Consider the following 14,269-nt stretch of genomic DNA (forward strand, 5'->3'; position numbering starts at 1 on the left):
GGTTGGAGCCAGTGACCCCCAAACTCGTTCAGGAATCACTGGCATTGGGAGGATGAAGGGTGAGTCCCCAGGAGCTGTGGGGCCGGGCAGCTATGAGCTGGCCCCTTGGGGCTTTTTCCTGGTTTGGGGCTCAGTTCAGCCCTGTGACCTGCTCTTGCGGGTCCCAGACCCGATCCTCTCCCCTCGGGTTCTGCCAACAGCCTCCCTCCCTCGGCTCCCCTCAGAGCTGCCCACGCTGCTCCCCTGCTGACCGCTCCTCCCTGGCTCCCCACACCCTGCAGGGTGAAGCCTAGCTCCTGAGCCAGCATTCAAGACCCAGCACGGAGTGTCCCTGCCCACCCCTCTGGCTCTCCTCTCCCTCACCTCCCTGCCCCACCCAGCCTCGAGGAGAACTGGACGTTTATGGAATACACAGGCTGTTCCCTCTGCCCGAATGCCCTTCCTTGCTGTGGCCCCTGGGTGAATGCTCTGCTTCTCTTCAAGCCCCAGTCCGTACCCCCCACAAGGTCTTCTGATTGGCTCCCGCTCCAGCGCAGCCTCTGCCTGCTGGCGCGAGTGTCTCTGACCAGGCATCCACTTCATCCCGGCAACCAGCGGCGTGAACTCAAGGCCCAGAGGACCTTGAGGTGTCGGTGTCCCTACTGCTGTCTGTCAGCCTGCCTCGGTCTCCAGCTCTGATCTTGCACTCCTTCCCTCCTTCCTCAGAGGATTTAAAACAAATCTGCACAGATCTGCCTACAACACCTTGGGTGGTCAGAGCACATACAGTGGTTGATAGAACTCAGAGAAGCTCCTCCTGTCACCGTACAGCATCTCTAATGGCCCGTCACTTTGTCAGGCACACCACCATTAGGATTTTGATCCTTTGAGGACAGTCAGATTATCCTTCTTATGGGTCCCTGATGAACATACACCCATGTGCACGGGGCTTCCGAAGGTAGGGCTGACAAAACAGAGATCACGGGTTGCCATTCACATACTCACGGCAGACATCACTAATCAGTTACAGTGTTCGTTTCCCACCGAACTAGAACTCAGCCCCTGAATCCTCAATACAGTCTTTGAGCTAGATACAACCAATTCACCAGACCTAGTGTACGATTCGAAACAAATTTGTCCTGGGGTCTCTGGGTCATTCCCTTATCTCCTAATGGGGCAGCTCAAAGCTTGAAGGAGAGAAAACCCACCCTTGGGAGAGCCTTTTCCAGCCTCCTCTGGGCTTTCTGACTTGGCCTGGGGCTCTGAGGCAGTCATTGGCAGCCACAAGTCTCACACACTTGCCTGTTTGCTCATGAGCTGTGTGGCCTTAGGCCCATTCCTTGCCCTCTCTGAGCTCTAGCTTCCTCATCTCTGATGGAGGATTGAATGAGATCATGGGTACAAAGCCCAGCACACAGTAGGTGCTTAGTAAATGTGTGGGTGTCTCAACCCTCACCTACCCACTCAGCCGGGCCTGGCAGCTGTGGGCTTGACTGGCCGACTCACAGCTGACCTCATTTCCTGGTTCTGCCCTGGGCCCACCTCCTGCTCCTGTCTGTTCTCCTCTAGAAGGAAATCTCATTCACTGCCTTCCTGGCCCAGCCCCATGGGCCCTCCTTCCCCCTCCTCCCAGTGTCTGCACCTGCCAGAATCTGATCGTTATGCTGTGGCAGACAATCTGGAGGTCCCTGAATGAGTTTAGAGACTATGTGGTCCATCCCTTGCCCTAGAGAAATTAGAAGACTGAAGCTCAGAGAGCAGACCTAAGACCTCCCAGCATCCTCTGGGGCTCCTGCTCTTCCTCCAGGGAGTCTTCTGTGATTTCTCCACCCAACATCAGCTTGGATCTGGGTTACGATGGGCTTGTCAGTATCTCTCCAGCCAGGAGCCAAGCTACTGAGGGCAGCAGTTGTCTCCTAGAACATTCCTCCCCCAGGATCATTGGGCTCCTGGCTCATCCTGGTGCCTGCTTCTGTGGCTTGAACTGTCAGGTTCAATCCTCCCCGGCTTGTCCCCTCTCCAGGCTTCCCTATGGAGTGTGACAGGGCAGAGGGGTCAGAAGGGGCTGGCCTCATTCATATCCTGCTTTCACCTCATAGTAACTGTGTGACCTTGGACTGGCTGCTCAGCTTCTCTCAGACTCTGTGGTCGTGTCTGTCAAATGGGAATTCTTTTAGTAGCTTCAAGGATGCCGAGGGGGTGCAGAGAGGTGATGGAAGTAGTAAGGGATGGATCCCATGGGCAAGGGGCTCAAGATTTTTTTCCCTGAGCTAGTGGCCAGTGTGTCCACTGTGTATCCCCGAGGCAGCAGCAGAGCTGTGAGTCATCCAGCTATGGGAGAAAATAAGCATGGCCCCTCCAGCTTCCTGCTCCCATGTCCGGCCCTTGTTCAGCAGCACAATCGCTCAGGTCTAGACTGCAGGGTGGGCAGCTTAACCCCTGCAAGGCCAGTGGGCCCCTCGCCTACCCCCTCACCACTGGAAGCCAGAATTAGCAGGGCTGCCTGGGGGCACAGAAGCTCCTGGGCCCCTCGATCACCTCCAGGCTGGCACCTACACATGGCTGGACTCAGGCCAGATGGGAGGGTCCCGCTGTTCCCCATCACCTGAAGATGAACCAAAATTCTCGGTCCTGCTACTTACTCATGGCCTTCTGCATCACTGGCCCTCCTGCCACTCCCTGCTCTGAAAACCTTCTGGCTGCACTGGCCTCTCCAGGTCCAATGAGCTGCCCAGGCTCCCTGCCTCCCCTGGAATGCCCTTCGTCTCCTGTCAGGATCCTGTCTGCCCACCACCCATGGCAGAAATGTCCATGGGGTGGGGGTGAGGAACAAGCACAGTGCTTGGCGTGGAGTAGTTGCCCAGAGCGCTCGCTGGAGGATGAGCTGATGCATCTCTCACCTACTGGGGACGGACCGACCTCAGGGGTCAAAACCTTTGTGACCCTCAAGCCATGGTCAGCTCTGGGTGGCAGGTAAATTCAGCTGTGATTTCTTAAAGCTCCCCTCCTACGATCCGTTCCCGGTACCAAGTGTGTATATCGCTTCCTTTAATTGCCTCATGAAAAGACCCTTTCTTCCAGTTTACAGATGAGGAGGCTGGCACATGAGAAGCTGCATGGTTCTGGAAAGAGCCTGGGCTTTGGGGTACGAGTTCTTGCTCCAAATCTCAGTTGCCTCAACTGGGAAATGGAGAAAGGCTGTATGTAATTCATCGGCTTGCTGGTAATATAAAGTACTGAGCTCCAGTGCTGCAGAGCCTTCTGTAGACATCATTTCCAGCTCTCAAGATGAACCGCAAAAAGAATCGCTATCTCCGTTGTTCAGAGAAGCAAACTGAGTTTGGGAGACACTGAGTAATTTTCCCGAAGTCACGCTGGAAGCGAGTGGTAGAGCTGGGATTTGTATCCAGGACGGCTCTCACCCTAGACCGCCTGCCTCCAAGTCTCTGGGGGGAACTTCTCTAAAATTATGAGGGCTGCTGGGTCCCTTGGGCCCCAATCTACGGGTACCTCGATTTGGGGGGAGAAAAACTACAGCTTCCGCAGCTCGTAACCGGCCCCTACGGTGTCTGGGGAAGGAGGGGAGGGGATTCCACAGGTAGGGCCTCAGGTGCCCAGAGTCAAGCCTCAGCTTGCCTGTACTGAAAATGGGGGCAGTGGCTGACAGGGAGGGGCGAGGCTCCAAGCTCCCCTTCCAGGGCTCCTCTCCCAATCCCAGCACAGAGCCTTCGAGGGGATGGGATGATGTCATCCGTGGTAAATCCTCTCTCGTGGGGGAAGGGGCACCACTCGGGTGCCAGTCCTCTGCCCCTGGCATGCTGGGCGACTCAGGCGGAATCCTGCCCTCTTAGCATCTGAGCCCAGCACCCACAGAAGCCAGTGGGCCCTTGAGTCTGGGAGTCTACCTGTGGGAGAGCCGAGCTTGCCCCTTCCCTGAGAACATCCCTTCGTGTCCGCGGCACCAGCCCTGGGCGCACCTTTCCCAGCTCTGTTGTGAGCCAGGAGACCCAGTCTACCCCAAGGAGTGGCGTTTCCCTGGGAGCCGATGATGACCATTCTACGCATGGGGAAGTCAGGGACCCTCACTCACCTTGCCTGTGGGCTGAGAGGTGTGTCCGTTCCGTCTGGCTGTCCGGCCGGGGCTGATCGTGCCGTGGAACTGTGCAGAGCTCGGCCAACAGCCTCTGGAGGGGAGCCCCACCCGGCGGTGAGGGAGGCCTGGCCGCCGCCCCTTCAGGTTTTCCAGCTGGCCCTGGCCCATGTGCACCCCCCCCACCCCCACCAAGGATGGTTTCCTGTTATTGTTCATTTGTGAGGGCCGGGCTGGCTGCAGAGAGGCAGGCCCCGTGGTGGGCGGCCTCCTCGGCCCAGCTGGGCTGTCCCCATGGAGGCCTAGCCCTGGACTTGGCTGGGACGCTTAACTCGGGCCCCAACCCCAGGCCTCAGCTCTGGGGCTTTGAGCCCAACACCTGCCGAGGGGCTTCGTTCATCTTCCTTGTGACCCCGAGGGCAGGTGCCGTCACCCCCACTTTATAGCTCATGACACTGAAACTCAGCAAGTTTAAGGTGCTTGTCTACTCAGCTGGGGCGTAGCACAGTCAGAAATCCAGCCTGGGTCGCCCTGGGCCCAGAGCCAGATTTTCCCAGGTGACTCCATGACATGCTGGGGGAGGGGCAGACTTTGCAGTGGCTGGGGAGGCCTCAGGGGCCCCTGCGGTGGGGTGGGTAGGAGATGGGAACAGGCTGCAGCTCCTGGGTCTGTGAACTGGATTGACTTCCGGTGGGCGTAGGCCTGGGTTCCAGCTGTAAGGTGCCAGCCTGGGTGTTGGGGGTTAGGGGTGCGCCGTCTGGGTTTAGGAATGTCAGGCGGAGCCAGGTGCCTGATGGGCCAGTCATGCACTTCCACCCCAGCCTCAGTTTCCTCTTCTGTAAAATGGGGATAATATAACCTCAGCCTCACATGGCTGTTGAGATAGACAAGAGTCCAAGAGGGGTGTGGAAGATGGGGAAGCTGAAGGCAGGACCAGGGACCGTTAGAGCCAAGAAGCTGTGGGCAGAAGCCGCTCAGATTCTGTGAATCACGAGAGTTACAAGAGGAGGTTTTACAAACTGCAGATACCGGGGCCCCGCCCCAGTCCAGCTGATTGGGAATCTCCCAGGGCAGGTAGTGGAAATCTTTGACTAGTTGCCCCTGTTTTTCCATGGATGGATGAATGGCTGGGAAGTCCCGAACTGGTTCTCTTATACAGCTGGGCAAACAGAGACCTGAGAGGGAGAGAGCCTTGCCCAGGGGCACTAAGTCAATGGACGCTGGTGTGGAGATGGGGAACGGAGTGGGAGGGTATTTTGGGGGGAGGGGAAGATAAAGATTTCCCTGTTCCAGGCATGTTGAGTTTGAGATGGCTTTTAGACACCCAAGTGGCCATGTCAGATTGGCAGCTGGAGATGGAGGTAGATAGTTGGATATAGGTGGATACGGTTGGGGACGGGGGTGGATTTAGTGGAGACAGTTGGAGACAGTGGGAGACACTCAGCCTGGAGGTGAGCTTGGAAGCCCTGAGCGCATGGCTGGCACCTGAGGCCTTGGCAGCGGACGAGCTTACAGGGAGGGAGGCCCCGGGCCTCTGAGATTTGTAGCTTCCTTAGGAGAGAGTCCAGGGAGGAAGGAGGGAAGCCAGGGGTGTTGGCTGGGTCAGCCTGGGAAAGGTGAGCACCGAGACTTGACCACTGGATCTGGAAGTCGGAGGTCATTGATGGCTGTGACCAGAGCACGTTAAAGGGAAAGGAGTAGACATGGGGGACTGAGGGGGGCGGCGGCTGGTGCAGGGGGATCAGGAAATAGAGGCGTGTGATCCCGGCTCCTTCCCCCAGACTCGCAGTGAATGGAGCAGAGAGATGGGCGGCTTTTAGGTTGTGTTTTAAAGCAGTGCCGGCATGTTTGTGTGCTGAGGGGACTCCAGCAGCAGGGAAGGCAGACGACGCTGGAGGGAGGATGGTCCTGAGGCGGGCCTCTGCGCGGGAAGCCGCACATCACTGGCTGTTCGTGGAATGAACAAACAAAAGCTCAGCACTTTTTTCTCCAACAGGATTAACTCTGCCTTCTCCTGCCAGGGGGTGGGGTGGCCACAGAGAAGCCAGGACCAGCTCAGGGCTCCGTCCCTCGTGCCTCAGCCTGACTTCTCACACCCGCCTGTGCCCACTGCCTGCCCTTGTGGTCTGTGTGCCCGTGAGGTTGGATCCAGGCCCGGGCATCGCTTCCTGCTGGGTCTCAGACTCAGTCCTGGTGGCAGACAGGGATGGGGTTTGTCCTGGCACCATCCCTTTGTGATCTCAGTCTGGGAGGAAGTTGACTCTGCCCTGAAACCCCGCTGTTCCTGTCATTAGTAAACAAGGGGCTGGTCATCCAGGCGTGTGCCCCGGGGGTGGGGATGGGGCCTCCACAGAGAGGTAGTCCAGGCCACGGAGGGAAGCTCGTGGCCCTGAGGGTCCCCTCAGGGTGCGCGATTTCTGCCACTGCCCAGCCCCGATTCCAACCCCTCTGGAGGCAGAGGAGGTGACGGGAGGACACAAGGCCAGGAAGGTACCATCAGGGGCAAAGGAGGCAGCCCGAGGGCCGGCAGGAAACGGGATGGCCTGCGGGACCTGATTAGTAGCTGGAGGGGGAAGTGACAATGGAGGCGGTGTGGGTGGGCTGGGGAGTGTGATAACAAGACCTCTGCCAGGACATAAGTTGACCAGGGAGGGGGCCCTACGACATCTTGCTGGGAGGGGTTCAGGCTTGGGGGTGGACAGACCCGGTGCAGGTTCTATGCCGGCTTATCACTGGCTGTGTGACCTGGAGCCTGCCGCGCTGAGCCCCTTTCCTCACCTGTGAAATGAGTCACCAGTTCAGACTTTACAGGGCTGTCGGAGCAGCAGATGAGACAATGAAAATAAATGATCGTAACAGCACACATGCGTTGAACAGGTATTTCTCAAAGTGTGGTCCTCTGGCCGCCTGTCTCAGAATCATCTGGGGAGCGTGTGTTGAAATGCAGATTCCTAGGCCCCAGCAGGGCGGCAGAGGCAGAATGGCTGGCAATGGAACCGTGAGACCTACACGTATGTAGCTCCTAGGCCATGTGTTTGCACGCTCACATTGGAGGACCCTGGCCTGGGAGCTCTCCCTCCGTGGGACACCCCTTTCAATCCTCAGGACAGCCCTGGGGGAGGGTTCTGTTGTTATTCCCATTATACAGTTGGGGAAACATAGCCTGGGAACTAAGTGCTCCCAAGATCACAGAGCTTGTCAGTGGTGGACTGGAAATTCCCAGCCAGGCCTCTGTGTCCAGAGGCCACCTCCTCACCCACCAAGCTTTCCTGCCTGGCTCACAGCAGGGGCTTCTCAGCAAGCGATCCCGTTCCTTCTTCCCCACAGTGTGGGAGGCCTGAGGATGGCACAGGGAAGCCGGGCCGCCGGGTCTTTGCCCACACTCTTCCGCTCACTGGGCTGCTTCCTCTGCCCCCCTCACCTGCCTGCAGGGCCCCCGTCCCCTGCTCCCCCCAGGGCTTGTCTCTTCCGCCTTCTCCTCTGCCATTCCGCTCCCTCCTCCGGGCCCCTGAAGCCTTTTACACAGACCCCCTTCACGGCCCACCACCTCGCTCATCTGCTTCTCTCTCTTCGCTGCACCTGGATTGTGTCTCCTTTGCGTGTCTGTTCCTGGCGGGCGCACAGCACGGGGGGAGCGCTCCATAAACATGGACTTGAAACCGTGGGCTCCTAGAAGGGCAGCCAGCCCACTGTGGATCCGATCTGCAACTTCTGCAGGGGGTGTGTGGGTGTGTAGGGCTCTTCACCCCTGCGCGGGGTGGCCCCGCACCTGCAGGCAAAGCCCTGGCAGAGAGCGTGAGCACAGCACATAGTGTCCCAGAACACGCAGGGATGTTAAGTGAGGATGCTCCTGTGGAAGTGCCTGGGATATACTCCGTGGTTCTGTCCATAGCTTGATTTGGTGGCTGAAATATTTTTCATTTCCTTCCTCTTTTCTCCAGATAATTGGTCGAAACCTGCAGTTGATGAGGAGTGTGGGTACCTGAGACTCAGACTTTCCCTGGGCTGGGGGGACAGAGGGGACAGTTGAGTGCCCTGGGCTCCCAGGCTGCCCGCTGGGGGCGGGCGTGGGGTGGGCAGGAGAGGGCTGTGTTACCCGTGAGCCTGAGTGCAGGGCGCTGTGTGAGTGCCTGCTGAGTTTTAGACGAAAGGAAAGCACTTTGGCCTTTGGTGCAGCGGGGATTTGGGGAAGGCCCCCTGGCTGTGGAGAGGGCAGTGAACACAACCTCCCGAGGAAACAGAAGGGGGGGGTTGGTGTAGGGTAGCCTGCAGGGGCTCAGGAGGGAGGAGGGGCAGGGGAGGAGTCTCACCTTCAGCTGTGGCTCCGCGAGGAGCAGGGAGCGCTGCTCCAAGCAGGGGCTGGGCTGGGCTCACCTCTGGGCGCTCACAGCTGAGCTCAGGGTGGGCCCAGAGCCGTGGTCATTGAACGAATGAATGAGCGAATGAGAGCATGGATGAGTGGGTGCATGAGTCGCCGGCACGTTGAGACAGACCCGGGCGTGGGGCGAGTGTAGCTGTGGTCGGTGGTATATTCCAGCACATAGTGGGTCCTTTTCTCAGAGGCTTCAAGGAGGCACTGAATCAGTCAGTCAGCCTCTCAGCCCTGCTGGGGGCCCAACTCTGTGCCGGCTGGGGGTGGGGAGCCAGGGAGGTGAAAGAGGCTGTCCCTTGATAAACTCTGAGACTGGGGTGGACTTAATTACAGTCACCAACCTATTATGTGTCTTTCCTGGCCCAGGCTCTGAGCCTTATTTTTTTATTTTTAGTTTTTTTGCGGTACGCGGGCCTCTCACTGTTGTGGCTTCTCCCGTTGCGGAGCACAGGCTCTGGACGCGCAGGCTCAGTGGCCATGGCTCACGGGCCTAGCCGCTCCGTGGCATGTGGGATCTTCCCGGACCGGGGCACGAACCCGTGTCCCCAGCATCGGCAGGTGGACTCTCAACCACTGCGCCACCAGGGAAGCCCTGAGCCTTATTTTTAATACGCAGGGCGACCTTGAGGGGGCGTATGGCTCTGCCCCTTTTACAGCACTGAGTAGCTAGCCCAGGGCGGCACTGCCCATCTCAAGCCGGGGCTCCCGCGAACGTGCTGAGCCCTGCTGAACACCCCAGGCCCACCTTAGGCTGAGCTGCTGCAGCCGCCTGCCTCCGGGCCTTTGCCTGTGCTGTCCTCGTGAAACAGGAGGGAAGGGGCCAGGGCACAACCTTTGAAAGGATGACATAGCCCAAGGACACGACATAAACTGTTTAGAACCAAATAGGTCCAAGGTGGCGGACAAGTTGACTTCCACTGACCTTGAGCCCTCAGTATATGCTCATTGTAACGCACCCACAGGCGCCATGACAGTTCCGTCCAAGGCTGACCGTAAAGGTCAAAAAGTGGGCAGTGACCTAATTCCTGGAAATCCCCAACCCTTCCCCCAAATAGCTGCAGTACTCCTCCCACTCCTTAACCTATGAAAGTACCCACCCCTATAAAAACTGAGATGGCCCGCAGTCTGTCTGTGGAGTGTGTTTCTCTCTAAAGAAATCCACTTCTTACCTACCACTTTGTCTCTCAGTGAATTCTTTCTGCAATGAGACATCAAGAACCTGAGCTTCATTAAGTCCTGAGACCAGGTGGTGTGTGATCTCGGTTCAAAGAACATGGGTTCAAGTCCTAGTCTGGGTTTTGGCTGGGTTCGAGTCCCGGCCCTTGGGGCTCAAGTCCCAACCTGAGTTGCATGATTTCCCTTGCACCCAGGATGCTCTTCCTTCCTACCTCTGTTAGCCCAACCCAGCACCACCCCTCCATCCAGCCCTGCTAAACTCCCATTCTGGAAAGCATCTTGCCCCTTGGAAAGATCCCATCTCACCTGTACCCCACTCATTCAGTTCCAAAGCCTACTGGGCTCCTCCCCTCTTATATAATGATTCCTCACTACAGCCCTGAGAAGTGTAGGTACTATTCATATTCCCATTTCCCTGATGAGGGAGCTGAGGCTCAGAGAAGCTGAGTAACTTGCCCAAGGTCACACAGCTCCTGAGCAGCGGAGCCAGGATTCCAACCCTCGTCTTCCAGTTCCCAGTTGAGTGCTCACTCTACATCAGCATCCTACTCCAGGCAACATGTCATTGTTTGATAGTGTTTTGTGCTTGTTTATTGTTTAAAAAATACATTTCATGATGTGCAGGCTTTGTCTAGCTCTGAGGTGGGCATGGGGGACGCAGAGGTGACCGGGCTGGGTCCCCGCTTTCGATGTGTCAGACCAGTGTAAGCAGCACTGGTGGAGCCAGGTTGGTGACAGAGGTGTGTGCCTTGTGCGGGGGGGTGCTTGGAGGAGGTAGCCTGGGGAGCTGCCAGAAGATGGGCAGGGCAAGAGGAAGGACTGGCCAGGAAGAGAGAACAGCAAGGTCAGAGGCACAGAGGCCTGTTTGGGAAGGAGAGGCCATTCCCTGGGTGGAAGCGTTGAGCTCCTGGGAGGGGGAAATCAGGGACTGGCTGGAGTGAAGCCAGGCGGCCGGGGCCTTTCAAGCCACACGGGGGACCCCGGGGGACCTCTCACCGGGCGGGCCCCGAGGAGCCCTGAATTTTAGGTGATTCGCCCCGTCCAGTCTGGTGGTCTGTGGCCAGGCTGGGGAGCCACAAGCTGTGGCTGTTGAGTGTACAGTTGCTGGAGCTGGACTAAGTGAGGCCTTTCCTTGGCCAGGAAGGGACCGATTGAACAGGGATTGAATTCCCGACAGTGAGAACAATACCTTATCTGCACAGCACTTTCCCAGATGTTTCTCACTTTTCTCCCACCACATCCGGGCAGGCTGTTAGGAAGCGGTGTTGGAGCTCGGGGCTGAGGGGTACCCAGGAGCAGCCTGACGTGAGGGTTGAGATCCCGGGCACGCCTGCTGCTTACTGTCCCGCTGATCCTGGACGCACCTTTGGTGCCTCAGTTTCCCGTTCTGTAAAATGGGAGTGATTGCGTGCCTTCCTCGTGGGGTTGCTGGAAGGAGTCATTGAGGAGGTTCAAGTAAAGTGCACAGAGCTGTCTCTGTCATACAGTAGCCACTCAATAAACCTTAGTCATGACAGTGACGCCACAGAGAGGTTGATGATGGGGGGCGCACGTGTGAGGGTGTGAGCGCGGCCTCTGCATGTGTGCGGCGTTTGTTTGGCAGCCGTGTGGCGACACGTGCACGTGCCAGAGCTTGCGTGGACCATGTAAGACGCCCACATTGATGTGACCATGTATGTGTGTGGGTGCACAAGTGGGCTGAGGGGTGCAGCTGGGCCAGAGGAGGGCCAGGCCTGGGGGCAGCCCCTTTCTCCTCCATGATCTGGAATCATCTGTCTCTGTTACCCTGTTGACCAAGCCTTGTGCACCCTCATCTCCTGCAGAAGCCCAGAGAGGTCAAGGCCTTGCTCCAGGGTGGCCCAGCGAGCCGGGAGTGGCAGGATGGGACCAAGGGCCCTTCCTCCCTGATTGGAGGGCAAGCCTGAGTCTGGCAGAGAGCTTGCTGCACGGAAGCCAGGACTTCCTACCTCTGGGCCCCGCGTTGCTTGCGTCCTGCATCGAGTGTCCCAGAGAACAATGGATCGGAGGCTTTGCCATCTGTGGGACAGGAAGGTGGGTCAGGAGCCGCTTGATCCTGCCTCTTGATGGGGCAAACAGGGCTCTGGCCCTTCTCCAGGCCCCTCAGCTGTCTCCAGACCCTGCCCCCTGTGGCCTGTGAGGCAGATCTTCTGGGCACAGTCCAGCTAGGGGGTGGGGGTTTGAGCTGGTCTTGGGGAAGGAAGCTGCCAGGGAGAACTCAGGGCAGACTGGGGGGAACTGATCACAGCTGGTGGAGGTCTTGGGGGTCCCCCAGCTTCATCCACCTGCCATGCCACTGAGAACCAGGAGGGAAACGAGAGACTCTACCCGGCCCAAGTCAACCCTCCCCAGCCCCGGGGCTCACGCTCATAGGCACGGGGCTGTCTCTGAGCCTGTTAACTCAGTTTACATACAGTTCTAACAAGCCTGCGGGCAGGGAGGGCAGGGTGGTGCTGTGGCAATCCTGCCAGTGGAGAGGAGGAAACTGGGGGTCTATTTGTCTGTATGGACGGCTCTTCAAAGGCTTGGGCTGTTTCTGTACACCCTTGTGTCTGAGAATCTGGCCATCATCAGGGATTCCCCTGTCTTGGACTGAAGGACCACTTCTGAGAGCAGGTCCTCCCACTCTGTTTGTACTTCCGGGAAAGTTTCCTTCTGCTCTTGAGTCCTGGCTGTGGTCACTCACAGGAAACACATGGTGGTCGTTGGCTGGAGTGAGGGAAGACGGGGGTTAGGGTGGTGGGGTTTGGAGGGTTTAGACTCCTGGTGACAAGGGAGGCTCCCACCCTGTAGGCCAGCGCTGCAGGGCCTCAGCTCTGGGACTCCCTCACTCTGGGAGGGTCATGCATAGTCTCACCCCCCCACCCCGTGTTTTCACTAGTCTGCTGTTTGGTGCCAGTTCCTGCCTGATGACCAACATCTTTTGCTCTTTGGGACAAGGTCCAGGTTCCTCAGCTGGGTATTCAAGGCCCTGCTGCCCGCTGCAGTCCTGCTTCTCACCCTTCAGCTCCAGCTGTGCTGGGGGAGTGAGTTGCCTACACGCACAGGGCTCTGTCGGGCCACAGGGCCTTTGCACGTGCCATCCTACTGCTTGGAATTGCACCTCCCAAAGAAACTCTAGTCCTTCCAGCTTCCTGAAGTTCAATCCAAATATCATCTTCTCCGTGACAAACAACAACAATAGAGTTACCTCTCTTAAAAAAAAAAAAAAGCTTTATTGAGCTTTATTTATTTTTTAAAAGTTTTATTGAGGCATAATTGGTATACAATAAATTGCATATGTTTAAGGTATACAGTTTGACAGTATTTGACATATATATACATTTGTGAAAACATCACCACAATCAAAATATTGAACATATTTATCACCCCCCAAACTTGTCTTATGCCCCTTTGTATCCCCTGCCTATCTCCCCTCCCCAGGTATATACTGACGATCTGGATTCTGTCAGTATAGATTTGTTGGGATTTTTCTAGAATTTTATATATGTAAGAACCTTTATTTAGTGTTCCTTTTTTTTTTTTTAGTATATTCACAAAGTTGTGCATCAATCACCGTTATCTAATCCCAGCACATTTGCATCACCCCAAAAGAAACCCAGCACCCCGTGAGCAGTCACTCCCGGTTCTCTTCCACCCCCAGCCCCTGGCAACCAGGAATCTTCTTTCTGTCTCTATGGATTTGCCTTTTCTGGACATCTTCTGTAAAGGGAATCAAACAATATTTGGTCTTTTGTGACTGGATTCTGTCACTTAGCCTAATGTTTTCAAGGTTCATCCATGCTGTGTATCTATCAGTACTTCGTTATTCTTTTATGGCTGAGTAATATTCTAATGTGTAGATATTCCACATTTGTTTATCCTTTCATCAGTTGATGGACATGTGGGTTGTTTCTGCTCTTTGGATATTATGAATAAGACTGCTTGGACACTTGTTACAAGCTTTTGTGTAAAGATTAAAAAAAATTGAAGTACAGTTGATTTGCAATATTGTGTCAGTTTCAGGTGTACAGCAAAGTGATTTGGAGATATATATATATACACACACACACACACACCTTCTTTTTTTAATCTGTTAATCTCATACTCCTACTTTATCCTCCCCCCCTTCCCCTTTGGTAACCATAAATTTGTTTCCTATGTCTGTGAGTCTGTTTCTGTTTTGTAAATACGTTCATTTGTACCATTTTTTAGATTCCACATATAAGTGATATCATATAATATTTGTCTTTCTCTGTCTGACTTACTTTACTTAGTGTGATAATCTCTAGGTCCATCCATGTCACTGCAAATGGCATTTCATTCTTTTTTATGGCTGAGTAATATTCCACTGTATATATGTACCACATCTTCTTTATCCATCTATTGATGGACACTTAGGTTGCTTCCACGTCTTGGCTATTGTAAATAGTGCTGCTATGAACATTGGGGTGCATGTATCTTTTCAAGTTAGAGTTTTCATCTTTTTTGGATAAAGGAGTGGGATTGCTGGCTTATGTTGTAACTTTATTTTTAGTTTTTTGAGGAACCTCCATACTGTTTTCCATAGTGGCTGTACCAATTTACATTCCGACCAACAGTGTAGGAGGGTTCCCTTTTCTTCACACCCTCTCCAGCCTTTAGTACATGTAGAC

At 55.6% G+C, this 14,269-nt stretch overlaps 2 protein-coding genes across 2 annotated transcripts in view; one reads left to right on the forward strand and one right to left on the reverse strand.

Annotated features, from left to right (window-relative positions):
- Positions 1 to 4,201, reverse strand: part of CDH5 (cadherin 5) — a 36,422-nt gene extending 32,221 nt beyond the window's left edge. The window contains exon 1 of the mRNA XM_033845171.2: positions 4,070 to 4,201. The gene's annotated coding sequence lies outside the window, so the exon portion shown is untranslated. The remainder of the gene's footprint in view (positions 1 to 4,069) is intronic.
- Positions 1 to 14,269, forward strand: part of LOC109550088 (thymidine kinase 2, mitochondrial) — an 886,444-nt gene that overhangs the window by 139,719 nt on the left and 732,456 nt on the right. The window lies entirely within an intron of this gene.

The sequence above is a fragment of the Tursiops truncatus genome, chromosome 19 (genome assembly GCF_011762595.2).
Source record: "Tursiops truncatus isolate mTurTru1 chromosome 19, mTurTru1.mat.Y, whole genome shotgun sequence".
NCBI lineage: Eukaryota > Metazoa > Chordata > Mammalia > Artiodactyla > Delphinidae > Tursiops > Tursiops truncatus.